We start from the raw sequence: 26,020 nt of genomic DNA on the forward strand, positions 1-26,020 counted from the left end.
TAAGCTCTCCTCCCCGACCCGGAGGGGGCACTCCACCCTTTTCCGACCGAGGACCATGGTTTCAGATTTGGAGGTGCTGATTCTCATCCCAACCGCTTCACACTCGACTGCGAAACGCTCCAGTGAGAGTTGGAGAGCCCCGTTTGAAGGAGCCAACAGCACCACATCATCTGCAAAAATCAGGGATGCAATACTGAGGCCCCCAAAACGGACCCCCTCAACGCTTCGGCTGCGCCTAGAAATTCTGTCCATAAAGGTTATGAACAGAATCAGCGACAAACGGCAGCCTTGGCGGAGTCCTACACCCACTGGAAACGATTCCGACTTACTGCTTGCAATGCGAACCAAACTCTGACATCGGTGGTATAGTGACCGAACAGCCCGTATCAGGGGGTTCGGTACCCCATACCCACGAAGCACCCCCCACAGAACTCCCCGAGGGACACGGTCAAACGCCTTCTCCAAGTCCACAAAACACATGTAGACTGGTTGGGCGAATTCCCACATACCCTCAAGGACCCTGCTAAGGGTGTAGAGCTGGTCCACTGTTCCACGGCCGGGACGAAAACCACACTGCTCCTCCTCAATTGGAGGCTCGACTTCCTGACGGACCCTCCTCTCCAGCACCCCTGAATAGACCTTACCAGGGAGGCTGAGGAGTGTGATCCCTCTGTAGTTGGAACACACCCTCCGGTCCCCCTTTTTAAAAAGAGGGACTACCACCCCGGTCTGCCAATCCAGAGGCACTCTCCCTGTTGACCACGCGATGTTGCAGAGGCGTGTCAACCAGGACAGCCCCACAACATCCAGAGCCTTGAGGAACTCCGGGCGGATCTCATCCACCCCTGGGGCCTTGCCACCGAGGAGCTTTTTAACCACATCGGTGACTTCAACCACAGAGATAGGAGAGCCCACCTCAGAGTCCCCAGGCTCCGCTTCCTCCAAGGAAGGCGTGTTGGTGGAGTTGAGGTCTTCGAAGTACTCTGCCCACCGGTTCACAACGTCCCGAGTCGAAGTCAGCAGCGCCCCATCCCCACTGTACACAGTGTTAGTGGTGCACTGCTTCCCCCTCCTGAGACGTCGGATGGTGGACCAGAATTTCCTCGAAGCCGTCCGGAAGTCCGCTTCCATGGCCTCGCCGAACTCTTCCCACGCTCGGGTTTTTGCCTCGGCGACCACCGAAGCCGCGGTCCGCTTGGCCAGTCGATACCCGTCAGCTGCCTCTGGGGTCCCACAGGCCATAAAGGCTCGATAGGACTCCTTCTTCAGCTTGACGGCATCCCTTACTGCTGGTGTCCACCAGCGAGTACGGGGGTTGCCGCCACGACAGGCACCAACCACCTTACGGCCACAACTCAGATTGGCCGCCTCAACAATAGAGGCACGGAACATGGGACTCGGACTCAATGTCCCCCGTCTCCCCCGTAACATGGGAAAAGCTCTGTCGGAGGTGGGAGTTGAAACTCCTTCTGACAGGGGATTCCGCCAGACGCTCCCAACAAACCCTCACTATACGTTTGGGTCTGCCAGGACGGACCGGCATCTTCCCCCACCATCGGAGCCTACTCACCACCAGGTGGTGATCAGTTGACAGCTCCGCCCCTCTCTTCACCCGAGTGTCCAGAACATGCGGCCGCAAATCCGATGATACAACTACAAAGTCGATCATCGAACTGCGGCCTAGGGTGTCCTGGTGCCAAGTGCACATATGGACACCCTTATGCTTTAACAAGGTGTTCGTTATGGACAATCCGTGACGAGCACAGAAGTCCAATAACAAAACACCACTCGGGTTCTGATCGGGGGGGGCCGTTCCTCCCAATCACGCCCCTCCAGGTATCACTGTCATTCCCCACGTGAGCATTGAAGTCCCCCAGCAGAACAAGGGAGTCCCCAGCAGGAGTACTCTCCAGCACACCCTCCAAGGACTCCAAAAAGGGTGGGTATGCTGAGCTGCTGTTTGGTGCATATGCACAAACAACAGTCAGGACCCGTCCACCCACCCGAAGGCGGAGGGAGGCAACCCTCTCGTCTACCGGTGTAAACCCCAATGTACAGGCACTGAGCCGGGGGACAATGGGTATGCCCACACCTGCTCTGCGCCTCTCACCGTGAGCAACTCCAGAGTGGAAGAGAGTCCAACCCCTCTCGAGAGAACTGGCACCAGAACCCAGGCTGTGTGTGGAGGCAAGTCCGACTATATCCAGTCGGAAATTCTCTGCCTCACACACCAGCTCCTCGGGCTCCTTCCCTGCCAGAGAGGTGACATTCCATGTCCCAAGAGCTAGCTTCTGCAGCCGAGGATCGGACCGCCAGGGTCCCCGCCTTTGGCTGCCGCCCAGCTCACATTGCACCCGACCCATTTGGCCCCTCTCATGGGTGGTGAGCCCATGGGAAGGGGGACCCACGTTGCCTCTTCGGGCTGTGCCCGGCCGGGCCCCATGGGTGTAGGCCCGGCCACCAGGCGCCTGCCAACGAGCCCCACCTCCAGGCCTGGCTCCAGAAGGGGGCCCCGGTGACCCGCGTCCGGGCAAGGGAAACCTAGATCCATTTATTGTATTCATCATTGGGGTCTTTGAGCCGTGCTTTGTCTGGCCCCTCACCTAGAACCTGTTTGCCATGGGTGACCCTGCCAGGGGCATAAAGCCCCAGACAACTTAGCTTCTAGGATCATTGGGACACACAAACCCCTCCACCACGGTAAGGTGACGACTCACGGAGGGCCCCAGAAAATCCAATTCATTTTATTCTGCTTTGGACATTGAAACTGGAAAATATGACTTGCATTCAATAAGTAAAGAATTCCAATTCCAAGAAACCAAGAAACGATTAAATTCCATATTAGAGTTTGGAATTATGTTGCTTTAAAAACAATTGTAAATTTTTAAGTCAGTTTAAATATACTGTGTGTGCGGTTGTGTTTGTGAACATATATATAATTTTATTTGCTGTAATTATTTTAGGAGTATGTGACATTGGTGATCCTCGTTACTCAAATACTGTATGTAGATGTTGCTCAAAATTTATCATGCTCTCCTTCACATCAGACCTCAAAGTTCACAAAGGCTGTGGGAACTTTGATAATTGACTTAATCATTGGCCACGAAGGGGAGCGGCTGTTACCTGCTCCAAAACGAAGTTTTTGCAGCACCCCTCCCCCCAGACATGAGTTTGTTTACATTTCATTTAGCAGAGCTGCGCAGAAGCCAGCCACAACGCTTTGCAAGAAAAAAATGAGTTAGGTACTGTATTGCAGAAGTGTCCCCAGCATATCCAATTTATTTCATTCAGCTTTGGACATTGAAACTGGAAAATATGACTTGCATTCAATAAGTAAATAATTGTTTCATCTAAATTCCATATTTGAGTTTGGAATTATGTTGCTTTAAAAACAATTGTAAAATTGTAAGTCAGTTTAAATATACTGTGTGTGCGCGGAGTATGTGACATTGGTGAGCCTAGTTACTCAAATACTGTATGTAGATGTTGCTCAAAATTTATCATGCTCGCCTTCACAGCAGACCTCAAAGTTCAAAAAGGCTATGGCAATTTTGATAATTGACTTAGTCATTGGCCATGAAGAGGAGCGGCTGTTACCTGCTCCAAAACGAAGTTTTTGCAGCACCCCTCCCCCCAGACATGAGTTTGTTTACATTTCAATTAGCAGAGCTGCGCAGAAGCCAGCCACAACGCTTTGCAAGAAAAAATGAGTTAGGTACTGTATTGCAGAAGCGTCCCCACCATATCCAATTTGTTTCATTCTGCTTTGGACATTTCAACTGGATCATTATGATTTGCATCCAATAAGTAACAACAGTAAGTATTCTTTAGTAAGAAATCATGTTTGCGTTGCTCAATCAGTCTTGATAACAGAATTTCCTTATATGGGACATGACTACGGTACACGTCCTTTATGAACATGCAATGCATGGTGTTAACAAAATACATGTGTAAGAACACAAGCAGTAAAATGCAAAAATATATGCCCCAACAACACAAATAACACAAAAATGGCAGTATACAGTACAGGTATATGAACAAAATACATTATAACAAGAGTAGTCACAAAATGAGGGCTCTTTGCTCCAAAATGAGACCTATAACAGCTGGTGGCTTTTCTTTCCAATCACTCACTATCTCGAACTTGACCTCCCCTCGATCACCACCCAAGACAGCGTTGCTCAGCTGATGTTGTGCAACAAATGTCTGAAGGCATCCACGGGACCCTTCAAAGTCCTCCATGCCCATAGCGCGATGGAACTCGCCTTCTCTCTGATTAGCGCTCCAGTTAGCGCAAATTGTTTTCAAATCTCTAAATGACCTTTTCAAATCTCTAAATTACCTCGTGCCACCTTACCTCGCTGACCTCATCTGGTCTGCGGACCAGACATTATTAGAAGGACCAAGAACTAAACTGAGGCTCAGAGGGGATGGAGCCTTTTCTGTTGCTGGTCCCTCTCTCTGGAATGACCTCCCACTGAACATTCGTCAAGCCTCCTCGCTGCCCATCTTCAAAACGCGCCTCAAAACTCACTTGTATTCTTTGGCATTTGACTCACCATGACTTAGATTTGTTCTTGGTTTTGCTGTTCGGTGCTTTCTACCGTATTTATTACAGACTGCGTTACTGTTTGTTGTATATGTTAAATTGCTCCATGTAAAGCACTTTGTATGCAGCGATGGCTGTTTGAAAGTGCTCTATAAATAATGTTGAGTTGAGTTAGCATGATAGCAGGTCAAGCATTCCAGGAAACGTTCATTTACTCTACAGTCCGTCGAGCCACAAGCAACTTGGTTTGAGCATCTAATCGGATGCATTCCATGTTCTCTTCCACAGTCATTACCATTCCTTTGTTTGGATGCAACGATCGACAGGACGTAAATGTAAATGAATGGAATAGAAAGTCGTTCACGATTCCAGTAAACTCATGCTAATAGAGAGATTCTGCTGTTTTTGTGCCAAAGAGAGTAAAAAGTGGTGCAGACAGTTATTCCGCGGTATCGAACGGGACTTGCTTGAGTTTGCTCTAATTCAAGCTTCCGTATGGCTTCCAGGTTCCATTTATCGGAACGTTCGTCCGTTGTTATGAATCGATCACTAATGTAATATCCATCCATCCATATTCCACCGCTTATCCAAGGTCGGGTCACAGGGGCAGCAGCTTTAGCAGGGAAGCCCAGACTTCCCTCTCCCCAGCCACTTCTCCTAGCTCTTCCCGGGGATTCTGAAACGTTCCCAGGCCAGCTGAGTGACACAGTCTCTCCAGCGTGTCTTGGGTTGTCCCCGGGGCCTCCTGCCGGTGGGACATGCCCGGAACACCTTTAAAACTCATTTCGGCCGCTTGTATCTGGGATCTCATTCTTTCGGTCACGACTCATTGCTCATGACAGTAGATGAGGGTTGGAACGTAGATCAACCGGTAAATTGAGAGCTTCGCCCTTTGGCTCAGCTCCTTCTTCACCACGACTGACCGATACAAAGCGCACAGAGCAAGCAGCAGCCGCTTCACCGCTGCGCCTGTCGATCTCTCATTCCCTCCTGCCCTCACTTGCAAACAAGACCCCAAAATACTTAAACTCCTCCACTTGGGACAAGATCTCCTCCCCGACCCGGAGAGAGAACTCCACCCTTTTCCGACTGATTTTCATCCCAACCACTTCATACTCAGCTGCGAAACGCTCAAGTGAGAGTTGAAGTGCCCTGCTTGAAAGAGCCAACAGTCCCACATCATCTGCAATAAGCAGAGATGTAATACTGAGGCCACCAAAATGGACCCCCATCAACACTTACACTGCGCCTAGAAATTGCCAATGTCCGTAAAGTTTATGAACAGAATCGATGACAAAGGGCAGCCTTGGCGGAGTCCAACCCTCACTGGAAACGATTCTGACTTACTGCCGGTAATGTGAACCAAATTCTGACATCTGTGGTGGAGGGACCAAAGTGCCCGCATCAGGGGATTCGGTACCTCATACTCCTGAAGCAATCATATAATGTAATATCGTACTCAAATGTGTAATGCATAGATTTTTATTCTGGGTGAGGGAATTTTCGTTTGACAGAAGTCCATAGATGGCAATACTTACTGTAATTATGTTTCATTGAACAATTATAATATTTAAGTCTGGTTTAAAAAATATGAACAGGTATATACATTTGTGTTATTACAGTTGCTGAAACATATAGATGTTGCTTGAAATTTATCATGCTCCCCTCAAAACAGACCGCAGAGTAAAATAAAAGTTAAAGGCTGAGCAATTTTAGTTTATCGTTGGCCATGAAGGGGGGAGGGGCTGTTCCCAGCTCCAAACCCTCGCAGTTGCACTGTTTGAACCTAGTTTATTCAGCTCCCCTCCCCCACACTAGTTTGAGCACGTGATCAATTAGGAGCGCGGTTCATACAGCAGCAACAAAGCTTTGCAAGAAGAGTGTTGCAGTCGTGTCCCCAGAAAATCTAATTCGTTTTATTCTGCTTTGGACATCGAAACTGTATAATACGAATTGCATCCAATAAGTAAATAATAATGATGTTTCATCACAATTCCATATTAGCATTTGGGAATAATGTTGCTTTCAGAACAATTACAATATTTTAAGTCGTTTTTAAAATATATGTGTGTGTGTGTATATACTGTATATATATACAGTATGTATATACACACACATGTATATATGCTGTGCTCATTTTAGGAGTACATGACATTGGTGTAAACAAGATTTCATAAAATATGTTGATATTGCTTGACATTTACTATGCCCCACTTCAAAACGGACCTCAGAGGAAAAGTGAAGGAGTTTTGGTTATGAAGGGGCGGGGCTGTTTTCACACCCCAAAACGTCACAGTTACGTTGCAGGAAACGATTTTCTACAGCTTCCCTCCCCCACATCACACTCGCTGACCATCAATTAGGAAACGCGCGCTTTGCTACCTGCACAAACGGAAGGCGTTGAGAAGAGTGAGCGTACGAGTCAGCATCATCGAGAAAACCCCAGAAAGTGACAAATACTTCAGAATTAAAGCAGGTAAGACACTCAAGTTTTGAATATTTTCTTACAAGTTAGTTATTCTAAGTAATTCGGGCAGGCTCAAAGGTTCGTGTTATATCAGCATTAGAGTGAAACCAACTATATGAATAACTCTACTATGCTGTACCTAAGGAGTTGTCACCAAGATAGAAAGTTTCCTCTCAAACAATAAACTTTCAATAGGCCGTCAGACACACAATACAGCGCCACAGAATAGGCCGTTGGTGTGGTAAAATCAAGTTTTAACCCCCCCCCCCCCCCGCCGTCGTCTCGCCGTCGTCTCGCCGTCGTCGTCGTCGCCATTTTAGTTGAGCAGAAAATTAGTTGCAAATGACCCAGCGTCTTTCGCCGCCGCCGCCATCTTAGTTGAGCAGAGAATTAGTTGCAAATGGAACCAGTGTCTTTCCATATACAGAAAGTAACTGCAAAAAGACGATGTAAAATACCAAGCAATTTCCAGATAACAAAGTGGGTTGAACGAAATATTATACTGTGAACCATTATCAACACAAAAGTTAAAATAAAATAATAAATAAATAAAAAATAATGATAAAGGTTAAATGTGTGGATCACCAAAACCTATGCATTTTGGGCTGAAAAACCCCCCACTTATATGAGGAGAGATGCATATTTTCTATGTTTGTTAAGCTTTCTACTATTTTATGGGGACATTTTGATGATTTTTTTTGTGGCAACATACATTGTCACCGTCATCAACCTTTGCGATTTGTAACCACACTCGCTCATCGTTTATTGATCCCAAATATCCTTATTGGCAAAGCCGAATTAGTGGTGATTGAAACTTTGACTTTTCAAACGTCAAACCAGTTATTGGCCCAGGCTTATAAAAACACACTAGTGATGCATTCTCAGCATGAATCTTAACCTTATCATACTCATATCAACTTAGTGATTAGACGTTAATCGGCAAATTAGTGGATGAATGTTGATGTAATTCAAGGAGAAAAAAAAATGCTCTGGCGTGCAGAGATTTAGTGAATATGCGTTCATTTTAGTCGCCACATACTAAGAGAAATTTCCTCTTCTGGGAATATAATAGGATGAACGTGGAAGGAATTCAAACAAATTTGATTAAAAAGTACACATGATGCGTTCAAAGAATTAATGTAAATATTGTAATTATATACAGAAATTGCATCTTAATAGGTGTATGAAAAGATTGACCTGGGTACAGCTCACGTGGAAAATTGTTCTCTCCGCACTCTGTGTCGGCCATCATTGTTATTGGATTGCCAAATACTTGGAAATAAGCCTCTCTTTGTGACGCAGATGATTCGCCAAATGTGTAGTGGCAACTAGTACAGTATTAAATTTACATTTATTAAGTTTTTAATTTTCTGAAATATCGATTGCTGGTATTGGCAGCCTCCACGATAACCTTAAAATAATGCCGGTATCAGCCTGATACCATTATTTGGTTTCGGCACTTACCTATCTTTGCCAAGCACTGGAAATGAGTGATATAGACATTTTTAAAAATTATAATAAGTCGACTTTTAATTGATTACCCGGTCAGTTTCAAATGCTTTATTTGCCCATATTAAACAAAATAAGTTATTTCTATAAGGTATTTCTGTTTTGCCATGTTAATGTGTTCGATTAATATTTTATCCCACAGAACTATCTTGTCATGTAAGCCTGAATTATCAGTACTATTCTCTAACATCATTAATTGCAATGGTATTTTCTGATCTTTTTTTTTTTTTTTTTAATAACAGATGTACAATCCCACTGAAGATGGTGATTATTCTGACTCAAGTCTTTTTGGATCAGATGAGGAATACAAACCAACTAAGACATCCTCTGAGTCGAGTGATGACGAGGAGATATTCCATCCAAAGGTAGAAAAATTGTTCTCTTATGATACATCCAGTGAAGACTCTACAAGTCATCAGACATATGAAGCAGAGGAGCACAGTCATGTCTGCAATTCGTAAAGAAGGTAACCCATTAACCTATGTAAAAACAAAAGATGAGCAAAGAAGATCCTTCTTTAACCATAAAAGCATTTACAAAAAGGGAAGGCAAACGAGTTTGGCACAGAAGTCATTATTGCTTCTACTGTGGCCAATCAAATTTAAAGATGGCAAGGCAATTGGAAAGGAAACATAAGGAATCACAAAATAAATTCTGTGGGGGGGTTTGTGAACACATAACAAAGGAACAAACTACACAATCAACTCTGAGACGGTCCAGTCTCCTACAAAAGGAAAGATGACAGAAGTACAAACGAGCACGAAAGCAACACATTCTACCCGTATGTAATCAACTCTTTTCACGCGTAGCAAGTCTACTCCTGTAGCGTTCACAAGTCCCATTTTATATCGGTGCTGCCCCGCATACTAGCATTTACTCCAGAGTAAATGTTTAAACCACCTCCTGAGCAGGGTTACATTTGCTCCGTTTTAAGCTGTTTTCAGGGGCTACACTGGTGTAACTTTGTACGTGGCAACGCTCGACATGGGGGCAGTCGGCTTTTGGGGTGCGGGGGGGGGGGGGGGGGCAGAACGGATGAATGGACATGTCAAGAGTTTTAATTTCTCCATATTTTGTTCCGGTCAGTTGTCACGCAGTGTGAGGAACATATATAAATTATATTTAATCCTTGTGTATTTTTAGCCGTTATAAATCAAATGTTTCTTGGGGGAAATAATGCGGCGTAAATTCACTCTAGCACCTAAAGCACTATGAAATGACATACAACAAAAATTTCTACTGTACAATATTACACGATCGATTACAGCATTGTTTTGGGTATTTTTGTATTTAGATTCATGTTCTTACCATTTCATTTATCAAATGCATTGCCCACACTGGACAATGTAATCTATCAATATAAAAGTTGTTTTTCGAAACCCCTGCTATTCGCGTTCAATAGAGACCAGGCTCGTTCACTGGCTGCCACTGGAATGCACTTGAAGGGGGAAGATAATTTATGGATGATGGTTATTTTGAATCAGGAATCAGTATTATTTCTGCCAAATATTTGCATTGGTCTAACAAAATTTAATTATGTCGGTTGGTTCACACTGACTAGCATGAAATCATACAAGATGTTCTTGTAACATACCTTTCAAATGTTATATGTTGCCCAGTAAATCTTCTCTATTCTTAATGGAAGCACGAACTTGTATTTAATACATAATACAATGATTTGCATGTCATGTTCAACCTCTATTTAATTGGCTACACTACTATGTTGGAATTGATGGCTGCAACACGTTCCAAACAAGCTGGGACAAGGTGGTTTTGGATGCAGTGCTCTCTGATAGGTCGAAGGTCATGGCCTTTGAATGTTATCTGTTTTTGGCCTTGCCGCTTACATGCACTGATTGGTCCAGATTCTCTGAACCTTTTGATATTATGGACCAAAGATGACGTAATCCCTCAATTCCTTGCAATTATACGTTGTGAAACTCTGTCCTTCAACGATTCAACTTGTGGTGACCCTCACCCAATCTTTGTTTGTGAATTCAGGATAGCTACTTTTTGACCCAATCATGGCACCCACCCATTCACAGTTAGCCTGTTCACCGGTGGGATGTGACAAACAGGGGTTTGATGAGCATTACTCAACATTATTTTTTTTGCTAGCTGTTCCATCTTTTATGGAACGCATTACAGCCATTAAATTCTAAGTTAAATATTATTGGAAAAAATTAAATGTACCAATTTGAACATTGAATGTTGTCTTGTCTTTGTAATGCTTCACTTAAATATAGGTTGGACATGATTTGCAAATCATTGTATTCTGTTTTGATTGATGAGCATAATGTCCCAATTTCACTGGAATTGGGTTACTAAATGAATGCCTTGATAGCATATTTTTGTTCAACACTGATTTAGTAAAATGTGTCACTTTGTTCTCCTTTTCATGTGGTGGTATCGACCTTTAGCCCCAAAAAGGGAAAAGCATCTCTCCAAAAGAGGGAAGACTGAATTGGATGGTAAGCTTTGGATGAGGAACTATATCTCTTTTTTCATAATTTAACCAGTTAAAATGCATTCAACGTATTTGACAATGAGTGTCAAATCAGGGATGTCCCATTTCATTGCAGATTCGAGTCCAGGCGGGGACCCTGGCGGTCCGATCCTTGGCTGCAGAAGCTAGCTCTTGGGACATGGAATGTCACCTCTCTGGCAGGGAAGGAGCCCGAGCTGGTGTGTGAGGCAGAGAATTTCCGACTGGATATAGTCGGACTTGCCTCCACACACAGCCTGGGTTCTGGTACCAGTTCTCTCGAGAGGGGTTGGACTCTCTTCCACTCTGGAGTTGCTCACGGTGAGAGGCGCAGAGCAGGTGTGGGCATACTCATTGCACACCGGCTCAGTGCCTGTACATTGGGGTTCACACCGGTAGACGAGAGGGTTGCCTCCCTCCGCCTTCGGGTGGGTGGACGGGTCCTGACTGTTGTTTGTGCATATGCACCAAACAGCAGCTCAGCATACCCACCCTTTTTGGAGTCCTTGGAGGGTGTGCTGGAGAGTACTCCTGCTGGGGACTCCATTGTTCTGCTGGGGGACTTCAATGCTCACGTGGGCAATGACAGTGATACCTGGAGGGGCGTTATTGGGAGGAATGGCCCCCCCGATCAAAACCCGAGTGGTGTTTTGTTATTGGACTTCTGTGCTCGTCACGGATTGTCCATAACGAACACCTTGTTCAAACATAAGGGTGTCCATATGTGCACTTGGCACCAGGACACCCTAGGCCGCAGTTCGATGATCGACTTTGTAGTTGTATCATCGGATTTGCGGCCCCATGTTCTGGACACTCGGGTGAAGAGAGGGGCGGAGCTGTCAACTGATCACCACCTGGTGGTGAGTAGGCTCCGATGGTGGGGGAAGATGCCGGTCCGTCCTGGCAGACCCAAACGTATAGTGAGGGTTTGTTGGGAGCGTCTGGCGGAATCTCCTGTCAGAAGGAGTTTCAACTCCCACCTCCGACAGAGCTTTTCCCATGTTCCGGGGGAGACGGGGGACATTGAGTCCGAGTGGACCATGTTCCGTGCCTCTATTGTTGAGGCGGCCAATCTGAGTTGTGGCCGTAAGGTGGTTGGTGCCTGTCGTGGCGGCAATCCCCGTACTCGCTGGTGGACACCAGCAGTAAGGGATGCCGTCAAGCTGAAGAAGGAGTCCTATCGAGCCTTTATGGCCTGTGGGACCCCAGAGGCAGCTGACGGGTATCGACTGGCCAAGCGGACCGCGGCTTCGGTGGTCGCCGAGGCAAAAACCCGAGCGTGGGAAGAGTTCGGCGAGGCCATGGAAGCGGACTTCCGGACGGCTTCGAGGAAATTCTGGTCCACCATCCGACGTCTCAGGAGGGGGAAGCAGTGCACCACTAACACTGTGTACAGTGGGGATGGGGCGCTGCTGACTTCGACTCGGGACGTTGTGAACCGGTGGGCAGAGTACTTCGAAGACCTCAACTCCACCAACACGCCTTCCTTGGAGGAAGCGGAGCCTGGGGACTCTGAGGTGGGCTCTCCTATCTCTGTGGTTGAAGTCACCGATGTGGTTAAAAAGCTCCTCGGTGGCAAGGCCCCAGGGGTGGATGAGATCCGCCCGGAGTTCCTCAAGGCTCTGGATGTTGTGGGGCTGTCCTGGTTGACACGCCTCTGCAACATCGCGTGGTCAACAGGGAGAGTGCCTCTGGATTGGCAGACCGGGGTGGTAGTCCCTCTTTTTAAAAAGGGGGACCGGAGGGTGTGTTCCAACTACAGAGGGATCACACTCCTCAGCCTCCATGGTAAGGTCTATTCAGGGGTGCTGGAGAGGAGGGTCCGTCAGGAAGTCGAGCCTCCAATTGAGGAGGAGCAGTGTGGTTTTCGTCCCGGCCGTGGAACAGTGGACCAGCTCTACACCCTTAGCAGGGTCCTTGAGGGTATGTGGGAATTCGCCCAACCAGTCTACATGTGTTTTGTGGACTTGGAGAAGGCGTTTGACCGTGTCCCTCGGGGAGTTCTGTGGGGGGTGCTTCGTGGGTATGGGGTACCGAACCCCCTGATACGGGCTGTTCGGTCACTATACCACCGATGTCAGAGTTTGGTTCGCATTGCCAGCAGTAAGTCGGAATCGTTTCCAGTGGGGGTAGGACTCCGCCAAGGCTGCCCTTTGTCGCCGATTCTGTTCATAACCTTTATGGACAGAATTTCTAGGCGCAGCCGAAGCGTTGAGGGGGTCAGTTTTGGGGGCCTCAGTATTACATCCCTGCTTTTTGCAGATGATGTGGTGCTGTTGGCTCCTTCAAACGGGGCTCTCCAACTCTCACTGGAGCGTTTCGCAGCCGAGTGTGAAGCGGTTGGGATGGAAATCAGCACCTCCAAATCTGAAACCATGGTCCTCGGTCGGAAAAGGGTGGAGTGCCCCCTCCGGGTCGGGGAGGAGAGCTTACCCCAAGTGGAGGAGTTCAAGTATCTTGGGGTCTTGTTCACGAGTGGGGGTAGGAGGGAGCGGGAGATCGACAGGCGGATCGGTGCAGCGTCTGCTGTGATGCGGACGTTGTATCGGTCTGTCGTGGTGAAGAAGGAGCTGAGCCAAAGGGCGAAGCTCTCAATTTACCGGTCGATCTACGTCCCAACCCTCACCTATGGTCACGAGCTATGGGTCGTGACCGAAAGAACGAGATCCCGGATACAAGCGGCTGAAATGAGTTTTCTCCGCAGGGTGTGCGGGCTCTCCCTTAGAGATAAGGTGAGAAGCTCAGTCATCCGGGAGGGGCTCAGAGTCGAGCCGCCTCTCCTCCACATCGAGAGGAGCCAGATGAGGTGGCTTGGGCATCTGATTCGGATGCCTCCTGAGCGCCTCCCCGGTGAGGTGTACCGGTCATGTCCCACCGGGAGGAGACCCAGGACACGCTGGAGAGACTATGTCACCCAGCTTGCCTGGGAACGACTCGGGATCCCCCGGGGAGAGCTGGAAGAAGTAGCTAGGGAGAGGGAAGTCTGGGCTTCCCTGCTAAAGCTGTTGCCCCCGCGACCCGGCCCCGGATAAGCGGTAGATGATGGATGGATGGAAAAAACCTTACACCCAAAGAGCAGGCAAAATCTAAATTGGAGAAAAAGACAAGTACTTTTATTTTTTTTACGTATAAAATCCACATTGTAAAGCTATCACAAGGTGGTCTTTGTGAGTATCATTAAATTGCAATTGTCATCATATTTAGGGTCTCCCAGAGCAAATTTGAGGAGACCATGGAATGAAGAAGAAAAGGCTGCTGTGGAAAAACACCTGGGGAGACTTATAAAAGGGTGTCAAGCAAGAACAATGCACTGACTGCAAAATGAAAGAGCCGCAGGCCTTGGCTCAAAGAACCTGTAAAGACGTAAAGAACTTCAAGAAAAGATCTGCTTCTCGAGTTCTTCATTTTTAAATTTAAATTTTCTTGCTGGAGTATTTTTTTTCAATTCTTTTCTACTCTTCCTGAGCAGTGTTGTTAAAAATGTTCTTCTTGAGGTGAGATTTAATGTTGACATGTACTTATAAAGTTTTACAATATATTTGATTTAGTTCCGTAAATTAATTGGCCAAAGCATGGGTCATTTTTATTGTAGTAGTAATTGTACAGCAATCAATCGGTTCAAGTTGTGATTGATATATATAATGTATAAATGCGGAACTCTGCTTATCTTAAGTTGAAACCATCAAATTATTCATAAAACAGACTACTCACACTTTTTAAAATTAAAATACAAAATGTCTGCTGTGTAATTGCAGGTTAATAAGAGAGGAAAAACTCTGAAGGCCATACCAAAAGTTGATTTGTATGCTTAACTGCAACAAAACCAAAAAAGATAAAATATTTTAACCAAAGTCACAACAGGAGTGAGGACTTTGAATGTGCCCATTCAGAGTCCTCACTCCTGCTATGATTTCAGTTTCAAGTCTACTTTTTATTGCTCTGTTTTTTAAAGAAGTTGAAGTGGGGAAAGTAGTTGGGGTGACATCTAGTGTACAAATCTAAGACTAGTTCCTCTCTAAACCTATCAGAAAGGGTGGTCCTCACTCCCTATCTGGAGTTACCCGGACCTCACAAATATAGTCTTACAGGAATGTGTGTGTGTGTGTGTGTGTGTGTGTGTGTGTGTGTGTGTGTGTGTGTGTGTGTGTGTGAGAGAGAGAGAATGAAGGCTTAAACTGAGCGGATGCATGCCAAAAACAAAAACATTCACCACACATACCCCACACCACCCTATTTACACCTGGCACTAGGCTGCCTGGCATGAATGGTGGTCACGGGAGCCGCTTCAGATCATCTCGGAGGGTATTTGATGACCATGGTTGCCTTTTGCAATAACCTGGCAAGGTCCAAATTCATTAGAGTAAAATTTGGCCAGGGCTGCAATGCTGTAGTGCCCACAGCATTTGGCCTGGATGCACTTGGGTCGAGCTGCATAGAGATTTTCTTGGATCCAGAGAGAACCATTAGCGGCTGCTTGTGATGATGGTTCTGTTCCCCAGTGCCCTATTCAGATAAATACCTTTGAATGATGTTAGCGCTTACCCCTTTTCACTCAAGCCATGGGATGGCAAAGACAGTTGAGTGAGAGGATGGTAGGGTGTTAAGAAATGCCATGCAGAGAAGATACAGGGGAACAATTCGCATTATATAGTTCCCTCCACGTGACACAGACAAACCCACAACTCCCTACAGTACAGTACAGGACCCCTGCTTGAACATGCACTGTAAATAAATAATTAAATAAATACATTTGCTGGCACCAGGGCTTACCAGAAAAATTCTGTTAAAAAATACAGTTGCACCAAAAAGTAATTTTCAGAAAAATTATGTAAAATAATTTACGGTGTTTCAGCCCTTATTCAGGATTCAGTCCACTCGTGATTGGAGAGTTTTTGTATGAGGGTGAGGACTCCAGGGTTCACAGTGAGACACCTTGTGTTTTTCCACTCCATATTGGTTCCTTTCTCTCGATTTATGGCAACAAAAAAAAAAGACATCTGAAAAAGAGCAAAACAACAACACAACATTTTGTCTTCATCTCATCGTGCACCTAAAACACCTACTATAAAAGTGTGTATGATGTACTTTTCAGCAGCTTGAAATGATCACCATTTAGCCGAAAGTTCTAACGGGGACTAGATTGAACCATGTGCGCCTTGGAATTAAAAAAAAAATAATAATAAAAATCTGAAAATAATTTTTTATCACGGTTCCCATGTAATTTGCAGATGTTAGCCACAGTTCAAAGCCAGGTAAAGGTCGAAGCTTGACATGACACTCGTTCAGTTTCATCATTAACAAAGATTGCATATCAACATAATGTTTCGGTAAATATTGAGGCAAATTGTTGACAGACTTCAAATAAGCAACTTCCCGTATATGTCAAAAATAAATTTTTCCTTTCTTATCCACAAATTTGAGATTCCATGTAAAAAAAATGGCTTTGTGAATATGACATTTCCAAAACTAAATAAAAAGACCAACCATATTGAACATTTCTGTATCTTTGTATACAAAAAAAGTGATCGTATTTTTACCCTCAATCTATATTGTGTGTCCAGTCTTTTGAGAAATATAGTTTTGTACATTTTACCATAACCTCATACGACATTATTAGAAGAGTTACACTTTCTCATCAGTCTTGCAAAATGTATGTCTCGTCTAACTGAAGAAATCAAAACAACAGTCCCTGCACAGAGGAGGAAATGCAGTGCCTTATCGGTGTGTTGAAAGATAGCACCATACAAACCAGTGGCGTGCGGTGAGGTTCATGGTTGGTGAGGCACCGACGCCTTTAGTGTCAGATTTACAAATGTATCAACCAAAAACAGTATCTTATTCAATTGGCTACTGGTTATTTCATATCCAAAATTTGACCCCATGGGTAAAAATACAATATTCTATTGTATTTTTCTTAGACCAATTTATTTTGTTATAAGATTTTGACAGGCTCTGCAGTTTGGTGTCATCAAAATGTTGTGACATCTCATTAAATGTTGTACAGTCGACCACATCGAGGAAAGTTAGCTCACAAAATGATCAAACCTAGCTTTCATCTGAACACTGATGTTGACCATAATCTTGTCGAACATTTGTTTTCTCTCATCTCTGACCGACTGATTTCTTCCACTGTTGTTTCGGCCAAGTGTGGTGCATTTCTGCTCAAATCACTCATACAGTGTGTTAAAGTCCCGTCTCATGCGTTCAACAACTCCGATGGCGTCGTGGGTTCGCGCACAACAATATCCAATGTCCATGACTTTTTGCAGCACTCTAAAAAGTGCATCAGTTTCACTGAAAATGCCCTCATATGCCATCATTAAAAAGCATGTCGATGCTTCTGACAGCCATCGATCATATCCAGTGACCATCATTTGAGTATCATTGTCCCAGCGATCGGGATCATAGGTTTGCGCTACTAGTTTTTTAACTGTTTTAACAGCTGTTTTCTCCAACACTTCCAAGACATACGCAGCTACAGCAGGGGCTCGCCTATCATCACTTACATCATCAAATCCTAAAAATGCTTCCATCACCACAGTCCACTTCACTTTTGGCAACATAGCGCAAAATAACAGATCTGTGCTTTGTTTGTGATATCCGTAGTCTCGTCCAACTCTATGGAAACAAATGGGGCAGCATTGATCTCCCTTTTTAGATCATTTATTATCACATCACCGAAAGCTTCAATTATATCGTTCTGTATTCTATTGGACAAGCCAGAACGCACACTGGATGAGTCCAAATGTCTAGCTAACCTCTCATCTTTCTCATCAAAAACATGTGATAGTTCTACATAATCGCCACGATTAGAAGAGCTTGCCCTCTCGTCGTGATCACGAAATGCCAACTCCCGTTTAGCGAAAAAGCAGGTTGCATGAATGAGGTCTTTCACAATCTCTCGGTTTTCCCTTACCTTGGCATTGGGGATGCTAACGTTGAACCTCCGCTGTTCGTTCAATGCCAAATCGATTCTTGCGCTTTTCATATCACAATATCCAGACAAGTTGAGAACAAAAGGCAGGAAAAACAGTAAAGACGGGTTTTCGAAGAACAGCCACATCACCGTTCTTTTCGGCTTTACCACTTCGTTTGAAAAGTTGTCCGGGCTGTCCCGTAGTTTGAAGCAAACCTTTTCACTCCGGCGTTGGTCTACCTGTGTTAATCACGTCCACTTTTGACTGAAAGTCCAGTTTTGAGAAGTTTTTAAGCTTCGCTATATAATCCTTTTCTTCCATTTTGGCTGTCCGACGTAGCAAATTTAAAAAAGGATCGCACTTGACTCGCCTGGCGCCTCTGCACAGAAGAAGAGCGCAACGTACCTGTTTGCTCACGTACGCCCTCTTAATTGCGGCAGAGAACGATCTGCCGCAACCTATGCCTTTTCACTGCGGTTTTATTTCCCATCAGCAAATCTAAATATGTCACCAAAAAAACATTAAACTTTAATGGTTTAAAAACATTAGCCAGACTTAGGAAAAGCAGATCAAATAAATGTATCTGCAAATGTTATATTGCTGATGTGCAGATGTACGGCAAGCAGGACGTGCCAGTTGCATGTATCAACCCAGTTTGTGATGATTGCGCAATGCAATGCGCGTTCAGAGGTGCGGCACTGCCTCACCTGCCTCCCCTGACCGCACGTCCCTGATACAAACAAAGCTTGAGGGTATGCATTTGTTGATGTTGCCACTGTCGCAACACATGCTGGATGACGCCTCCATCCCAATATCATTGCTACAGCAACTTGTCAGATGGGTCAATAATGTGACTCAGTCTGAACAATGCCAGATCCCATTTAGACACTTGCTTGAGAACAGTGTGAACAGTCAGCCCTAAAAATCCGATTTAACAAGGAATTCGATTGGAATCAGATTTGCATGCAGTTGAACGTACACATAAATGAGTTGCATATATAAGAAAATTATATTCTTACATTATATATAATGTTTTATTAATATATATTTTTATGTGAACAAAGTAATGAGATATCGCAGAGCAATACTTATTTTTCAATTTTCCTCATTGATTACTTTCATGGAATGATCTTGTCGTTTTTGCATACATTTTCTATTCCACTCATCCTGTTTGGCCTTCTCAGGGAGCTGGAACCTTCTCGAGCTGACTTTGGGTAAAAGACAACATCCTAGACTGGTGTTGACTGTCAATAGTGATACCACCACCAAACCAGGAAATGATGGCCTGTTATTTAAATTAGTTATCATCTCACTTTCCAACAACATTGCCCAGCGTAAACTTTTGTGTTTGACAACCTTTGCATCAGTGTTACTTATCTCTGCATATCTGCAAAGAAAAACTAATGTTGTACCCTGCCAGCAGCTATTATGTATGTATTGATTTGTTGCCCCTGTATGGTTGTATGACGTCCTTGTTTGACTGTTTTTTCAATTCCTAGTGTTTTCATTGTGTCATGTATTCCCTAATAAACCTGCCTAATTGTCCTCCCACTGCTCATTAAAGCTTTAAATCATGCATTTTACATTAGAAGCTGCGTTGAGAACATTGTGTAGAGCTTGAGGGTTCAACACTAGATGCATGGATACCAATAATTGAGGTGGCTAAGGTGATGGTGGGCATGACTTCTAAAGCAGACTGCATGAAGGCAGATGAGATGAATACTCAAACATGACCGCAAATGATTATTGCATGAATCCGAACACCAACAAACACTTGCCACTCTACAACCCCAAGCGAGCAGAACACGACACAAGCAAATGTACATGTCGGAAGCCCAAGCCTTCTTCTACAAACAGCTGCCTCGGCGTACCAGATGGACAACTGTGCATCATGTTAATTATAGATCTCATCACACAAAATGCATAAACAATTACTCTGCTACACAACAAGCGTACCATGCTTGCACAGGGTTTGTTAACAAAAAAAGTATATAACAGTGGCCTGTTCTTCTGTACTGGCCATAAACAACCCTCACCTATTTGATAACAGGCTCTCCAAGGATTGGCTGTTATTCCTTTGCATTTTCCAGAGCAAATGAACTTGACAGATGGCTGTGTCACCTAAAGCCTTGACTACCAACCTGATTATGCAGAAAACAATACAATAGAGCAGAGCAGGGGAATCATTACCGGAGGATGGGATTGGGAGTTCCACAGCACAGCCCGACACCTCACCGACAGGCGAGGACACTGCAGCACAGCTGAATAGAATTAGACTTGTGAAATTGAGCAGCGAGAATGAGTTTAACATTAACTGGGTTATGGTCCGGCAATCTGTCATCAAGCTGAAGCCATTGTCTAGGGCTGCTTGCATGGCATATGAACTCATCCGTCATCTCTTGGTCTATTAATGGCTCCGGCTCAGGTTTTAAACTGTTGATGCATGGTAGCTGAGAAAAAAAATAAAATAAAAACATCCCCTGTTGCCATGTGTGTGTGTTATGAGGATTTTCTTTCATCGTTTGTTTGTTTGGTTCTTTTCCTTTGCACGTGAGCGATTTCAGATGTGACCAAGGCTTGTGTTTGCTGAGATCAATGGTTAGGTACACATCAGTGGTATGGTCACACGTTTCAATTAATGCGTGTTGGCCAACCGTACTACTGGATGTGAAAGTATGGTTGACTATCCGCAATGCACCAAGATACCTTTGGATGACTGATTTGGTGAATCAGCTCCACTCAATACGGGGTGCGGTTATTCTCCCTGGTTTGTAATATCCACCGTCACATAGCAAGGTGGTGGCGGACCCCCAAAAGCAGACAGGAGGAAGGAGCCGGGTGTACTTGAAAGATTGTATAAAAACTCAGAAAACTAAATCCAAAAAACAAACCAAGTCCAAAGTAACAAACAAAACACATGACTGAAGATAAAACATAACAATGACCAAAACCTGACTGAAACAAACATGACAGCAGCCAACGAACAGCCACAAACACAAACGGCAACAATGACCCGAAACTGAGTGGTCGTGCCGGGAGTCCTTTTAAACAATTACATAACGACATAACGACCAACAGGTGTGCAGCTGCAGGGTAGGACCTACAGTGCCACCTGTTGGTCCCAAACCAAATCATGACATCCACCTGCCCAGGTACGCTGGCTATACCAGGAGCAGTCCAAAACATGTACATGAACTTAAGACTCTAAATTGCCCATCAGGGTCAATGTGAGTGGTTTTCTGTGATTAAATGACAGTCACTCCAGGGTGGACCCCTTCACCACAGCCAACTGGGACAGGCTCAAGTCTCCTCATGACCCTGTCTGGGTTAAATGGTCATGATCGTGAAAGGATGTATGGGTGACCAACTGCAATTACTGATGACAAAATGGTATTTTCATGTCTTTGAGTGTACATAGCTGACTTGTTAGCCCACACATGATATGTAAAAAAACATGTAACCAACTTCCTAAAATTGTGTGCAGTATAATTTTTTTTTTTAATGCGCACCACTCCGAGTTTATTACATTGCATTTGGATATTTTGAGACACCACATTCACCATGATCACATCTACTATTCAATGAGGTTGCTCTGCGAGTCTGTCCTAAAATGTGGAATCATCAATAATGGTCACCACGTCACCATACCAAAAAAAAAAAGACCTCTTGGAGGAGACTGTTGTCAGCAAGATAGGTGGGCCGCCTATCTAAAAATGTTTGCTCAACTGAATGTATTATGTTGAAACTTGCATTAAGCAAGCACGAGTTGGAACCTGAATCCACTCCCCCCTCTTCAAAAAAAAACAACAACAACAACAACAACCATAAGCCAAGCCCAACAACCACTTATTTCAATTAATGATTAGAGCATCAAATGTCACATTTTTTTCAACAACATACGTATTGTCGTGCAAATTAAAACACCACATATCTCCTACCCAATGAACAGATGCCCTTAGCCTGAAGCCATTTCGATCTTATCCCCACTGCTTGCCTCCATGTTTTAAAGCCCGAATGAGTCTACATTGCACACATTCTCAGTACAGTATATGCTGCGTGAGTGTCATTAAATTGAAATTTGAAGAGGCAACATTTCTCCATCACGTAAAACATTAAGTAAACAAAATAGGATGAATGTCTTTCTTCTCAATGTAAGATGAACTTCAGTAGCATTGTTGCAAGAGTGTATTTTCCTTCTTCATACTCAAATTTGGTAGGTCTTTGTAACGGACACAGTAAACCGTGGCTGCAACCCGCCACAAATAAGACACCTTGAGGTTGTTCTAGTTGTCCTGCACTGTTTTCGCTCCACTCTGTGAATACCTTTCTCCCTCAGGCAATGAATTATTTCCAAATTTACAGTGTATCTGCATCCTGTTTTACAGGGCACACTTTTCATTTCATCAGTATTGGAAAAAGTGAGGCTTGAAAATTTAGGCTTCAAAAGATAAACGATAAACGGAATCAGTGTTTTATTTTTGGGTTTTTACATCTGGATGTGATACAGAGCTTGAAGGATTGCATTAGACTGTTTGTAAAATGGTGGTCGTGTTTCGTTGATGTTAACTTTGTGTTCAGAAATCCTATATACAATTGACAAAGTTCGATAAATTATGTTGCCAAGGCTACCACTATTTTTAAGTTGCTTCACTATTGACTATGATATGAAAGCAACTGAAAGAAAAATCCACCTCCTGTGTGGGCTAAGTTTGAGATGACGTGAGTGAACAAGTAAGAAGTGAGAAAAGCTGGAAAACAAACAAAGAAACTTCGATCTCTGATGTGATGAATCACAGAGTTGCAAATCCTTCTTGAGCTAATTGCTACCAGCATGAGAGATTCCTCCCCTTCTCCTCCTCCATGTTCAATATCAATTTTCAGGGCAGAGAGAGCGAGAGCGAGAGAGGGAGATAGCACTGGTCTGTTCCCCAGAGTCTCACCAGTGGCCTCACTGATAAAAACTGCTCTAACAGCACTTAGCCATTTCGCCGAGCGAGTAAACAGACACACATACACACATACACGCACACACGCGTGCACACACACACACATTCACAAACTCTTATTCACAGCTGTGTGCGGTAATGAAGGAGAAAAAGATGGGCCAATCGAAGTGAAACAGGGAACAGGCTGGTGTCATCTGCTCTGTGACCTTCTGAGAAGACGCAGTCTGTGTGTGTGTGTGTGTGTGTGTGTGTGTGTGTACTTTCTGCTGAAGAAGTCTAGAGGTCAGACCTGTGCTCACTGGAGGGAATTAACATTAGTCTGCTTTGCTAAGGACAGGCTGTTCTCCCTGGAGAATGCAGGAATTGCGTACAGACTGTTTTGTTTTTGTTTGTTTTTCAGGACTTTAGCTGTTATTTTAAAATACAAATCGATTTTCAGTGTTGTTCAAACTAAATATTTCATTCAAAAGGAAATATTTTTTTAGTTAGAGCACTGCATCAATGCAAAGTATTTAGTTATTTGTCAAAATTAAAAATATGTGGTATATGTATTTTATTTTTATAAATGATGCATTTGATTGTTCATTGTGTCCCTTTTTAAATTCAACCGAAAATGAATCAAATGTATGTGCACGTGTGTGTGGTGGCAGCTCCTGCAACAGCTTGCCCTTGAACAAGACCTCCCCTGACACCAGTCACTCACTGGCAGATGTCTTCAGATTTAAAATGACCACCACCACCACCACCTCGGAATGCATCATGAAATGTGTGAGCTCGATTCACGACAGTCAATAACAACAGCAAGTGTGTGAGAAAGTAAAATGAAACAATTTCAAAACTTAAAGTGGCATGAAACACCAGCATGGGCAGTGAATAAAAAATAAACCATAAACATATTTTTACAATACATATTTTGTGGTTTGTTCATCTAGATGACACTAACATGATACTTAGTTGATGCAACAAAGGCTCAACACGATGAAGAGTTACTATCATTTATGTCTAACAGTCTGTTAATACAAATATAAATTATGTTTGGGAAAACTCATGGCGGAGCTGACTTCGGCCCAGCTCTTGTCCAACTCAGTCGGTGCAACTCACGCCAAAAACGATCGGAGCAGAATCCGAACAGCCACATTCAATTGGGTCAATAGCCAGTCTTTTAAAACGTGGGAAAAAGAATATCAGAATAAAGCAAAAGAATAACGAATATAGTCAGCCCGCCATGCAATCAGTTATAATCCAAACTATTTTTGATACTACAATTCAAACAACTCACATCTCAGTCAAGGGACATCCAATTGAAATGTGACATTTGTCTATATTTTGGTGCATTTACATTTTATGATTGAAATGTTCATTAATTTACATTGTCCCTCCAAAACAAAGTGTGCATACAATTAATTCTCTGTCCATTGATATGACAGATTAATAATTTAGTGTTCAGATTAACCGCTTTCCCTTAAAGTTTTAGTGGCTAATACCTGATTAGGGCTTTGGGTCAGGCTATTGTCTCAACACTGGCTATCGATTGATAAGAGGAAAAAGACGATAGTTGGTGGATACAAGAGGAGTGCAAGAAGAAAGTGTGGTAGAGTAGTCATGTTGGTATGGGAGGGACAGGATTGGGATGAAGGTTGATTCTGTAATTGATACTCATTTAATCCCGGCCCACTAAGAAGATTAGACCTTCGGGTGTCATATTAGCCGTGCTCTCTCTGGGCTTTTGGTGGCCATGCAGCTTTTAAGGCTTCTCTTCTCATCCATAGCATATTGTTTTCCTTTACACTGTAGGTCTGAAGTGAAATAAAGCGTGAGAGAAGATGATTGATGGTTCAAATGGGTGTTTGTGTAAGCGTTAGAATAACATGCAGTTCACACCTCAGCGCATAGGCTGCAGATCATTGGAAGATGCATCTTTCTAATCATGAAACAAAGCCTTCAATTCTTAACAGTCTGTAAGAAGTTACCTTTCTTTTAAATCACTGATTTAAAATTTGAAAGATTTTAACCAATATTATGCCATTAATTCAAGACACACTATAAATATACTGTAGCCAACACCGGAACCAACACGGGGCCATGAAACGTGTTGAAGGAAGATAGAAAGCGTTTGAGATAGACTCGGAGTCTTATTCCGTTCGAGGGCCAATGCCCTCTCCTTCCGAATTTGTTCTTATTTTCTGTCTCTTTAAATTTGTCAGTTTAACAAAGACCACGCAGATCTTTAAGGGCAACATGCTGAGCCAATTAGAGCACTTGAGACAGCCCAACGTGTTGCCATTTTCTAACTAGGGTTTGTAGCTATACAACGACCGGTGCAGCTAATTAGGTTTTTTTTTTCATACAACGGTCAAGTACCAAGGACACATTTGATGTTTGAGAATTTGTCTAATTTGCAGCTGGTTGTGTCACCCTCTACAATGGATTTAGGGCTTCAAAATGTCAGCTGCGCTGTTCCAGTTGGAATGCAAGTACAACGCTGTCATTTTGGTCAAAATGTCGAGAGTTTGTCGTTTGCCTTCACTTAAGAGCGGAAAGTACACAAACTGAACACACCTACACCCAGACGGTAGTCATAATATTCAATACACATGTTTGTCAGTTTGTAACAGTTTCAAGAAGAAGAGTCATAGACCAAACGGGGACGTAAAAACAATTCCACAAAAAAAGTGGGCAGAAAGCAAACGAATAAGAGCAGGAGCAAATTTGACTCAGCTTTGGCAGCCTCATTATTCGACGAGCGTTGGTTCTTTATGAATATACTCCTTATCTACTTATCTCTTTCTCTTTGTTCCACAATCCGTGACTCATAACACCTTTTAATCTCTCAGTGAGTGAAAGGAGGGGCATTCGACTGGGTGCTTACATGCCTGCGTGTACATGCCTTATTAGTGTGGCATGAACCTCTGGTTTGGGGAATTAATTTCCAAAAGGAAATTAGGAGATTACCTCCGTGTGCATGCTATTTTGATTTTAGGGAAATTAGGCCTGATGGATTTCACTGATGCGGCTGATTAGTAACTCCTTATCTCTCCCCTTTATCTCAGCCTCGCTTGAGAAGCCTATTTGTCAACTAACGTTTCCTAGATACCTGCAAGTTTGACGAGGTGTGGGAGATTAATTAACTGAAGAGTGCTATCTCAT

Source organism: Hippocampus zosterae, chromosome 5, assembly GCF_025434085.1.
Source record: "Hippocampus zosterae strain Florida chromosome 5, ASM2543408v3, whole genome shotgun sequence".
Classification (NCBI taxonomy): Eukaryota; Metazoa; Chordata; class Actinopteri; order Syngnathiformes; family Syngnathidae; genus Hippocampus; species Hippocampus zosterae.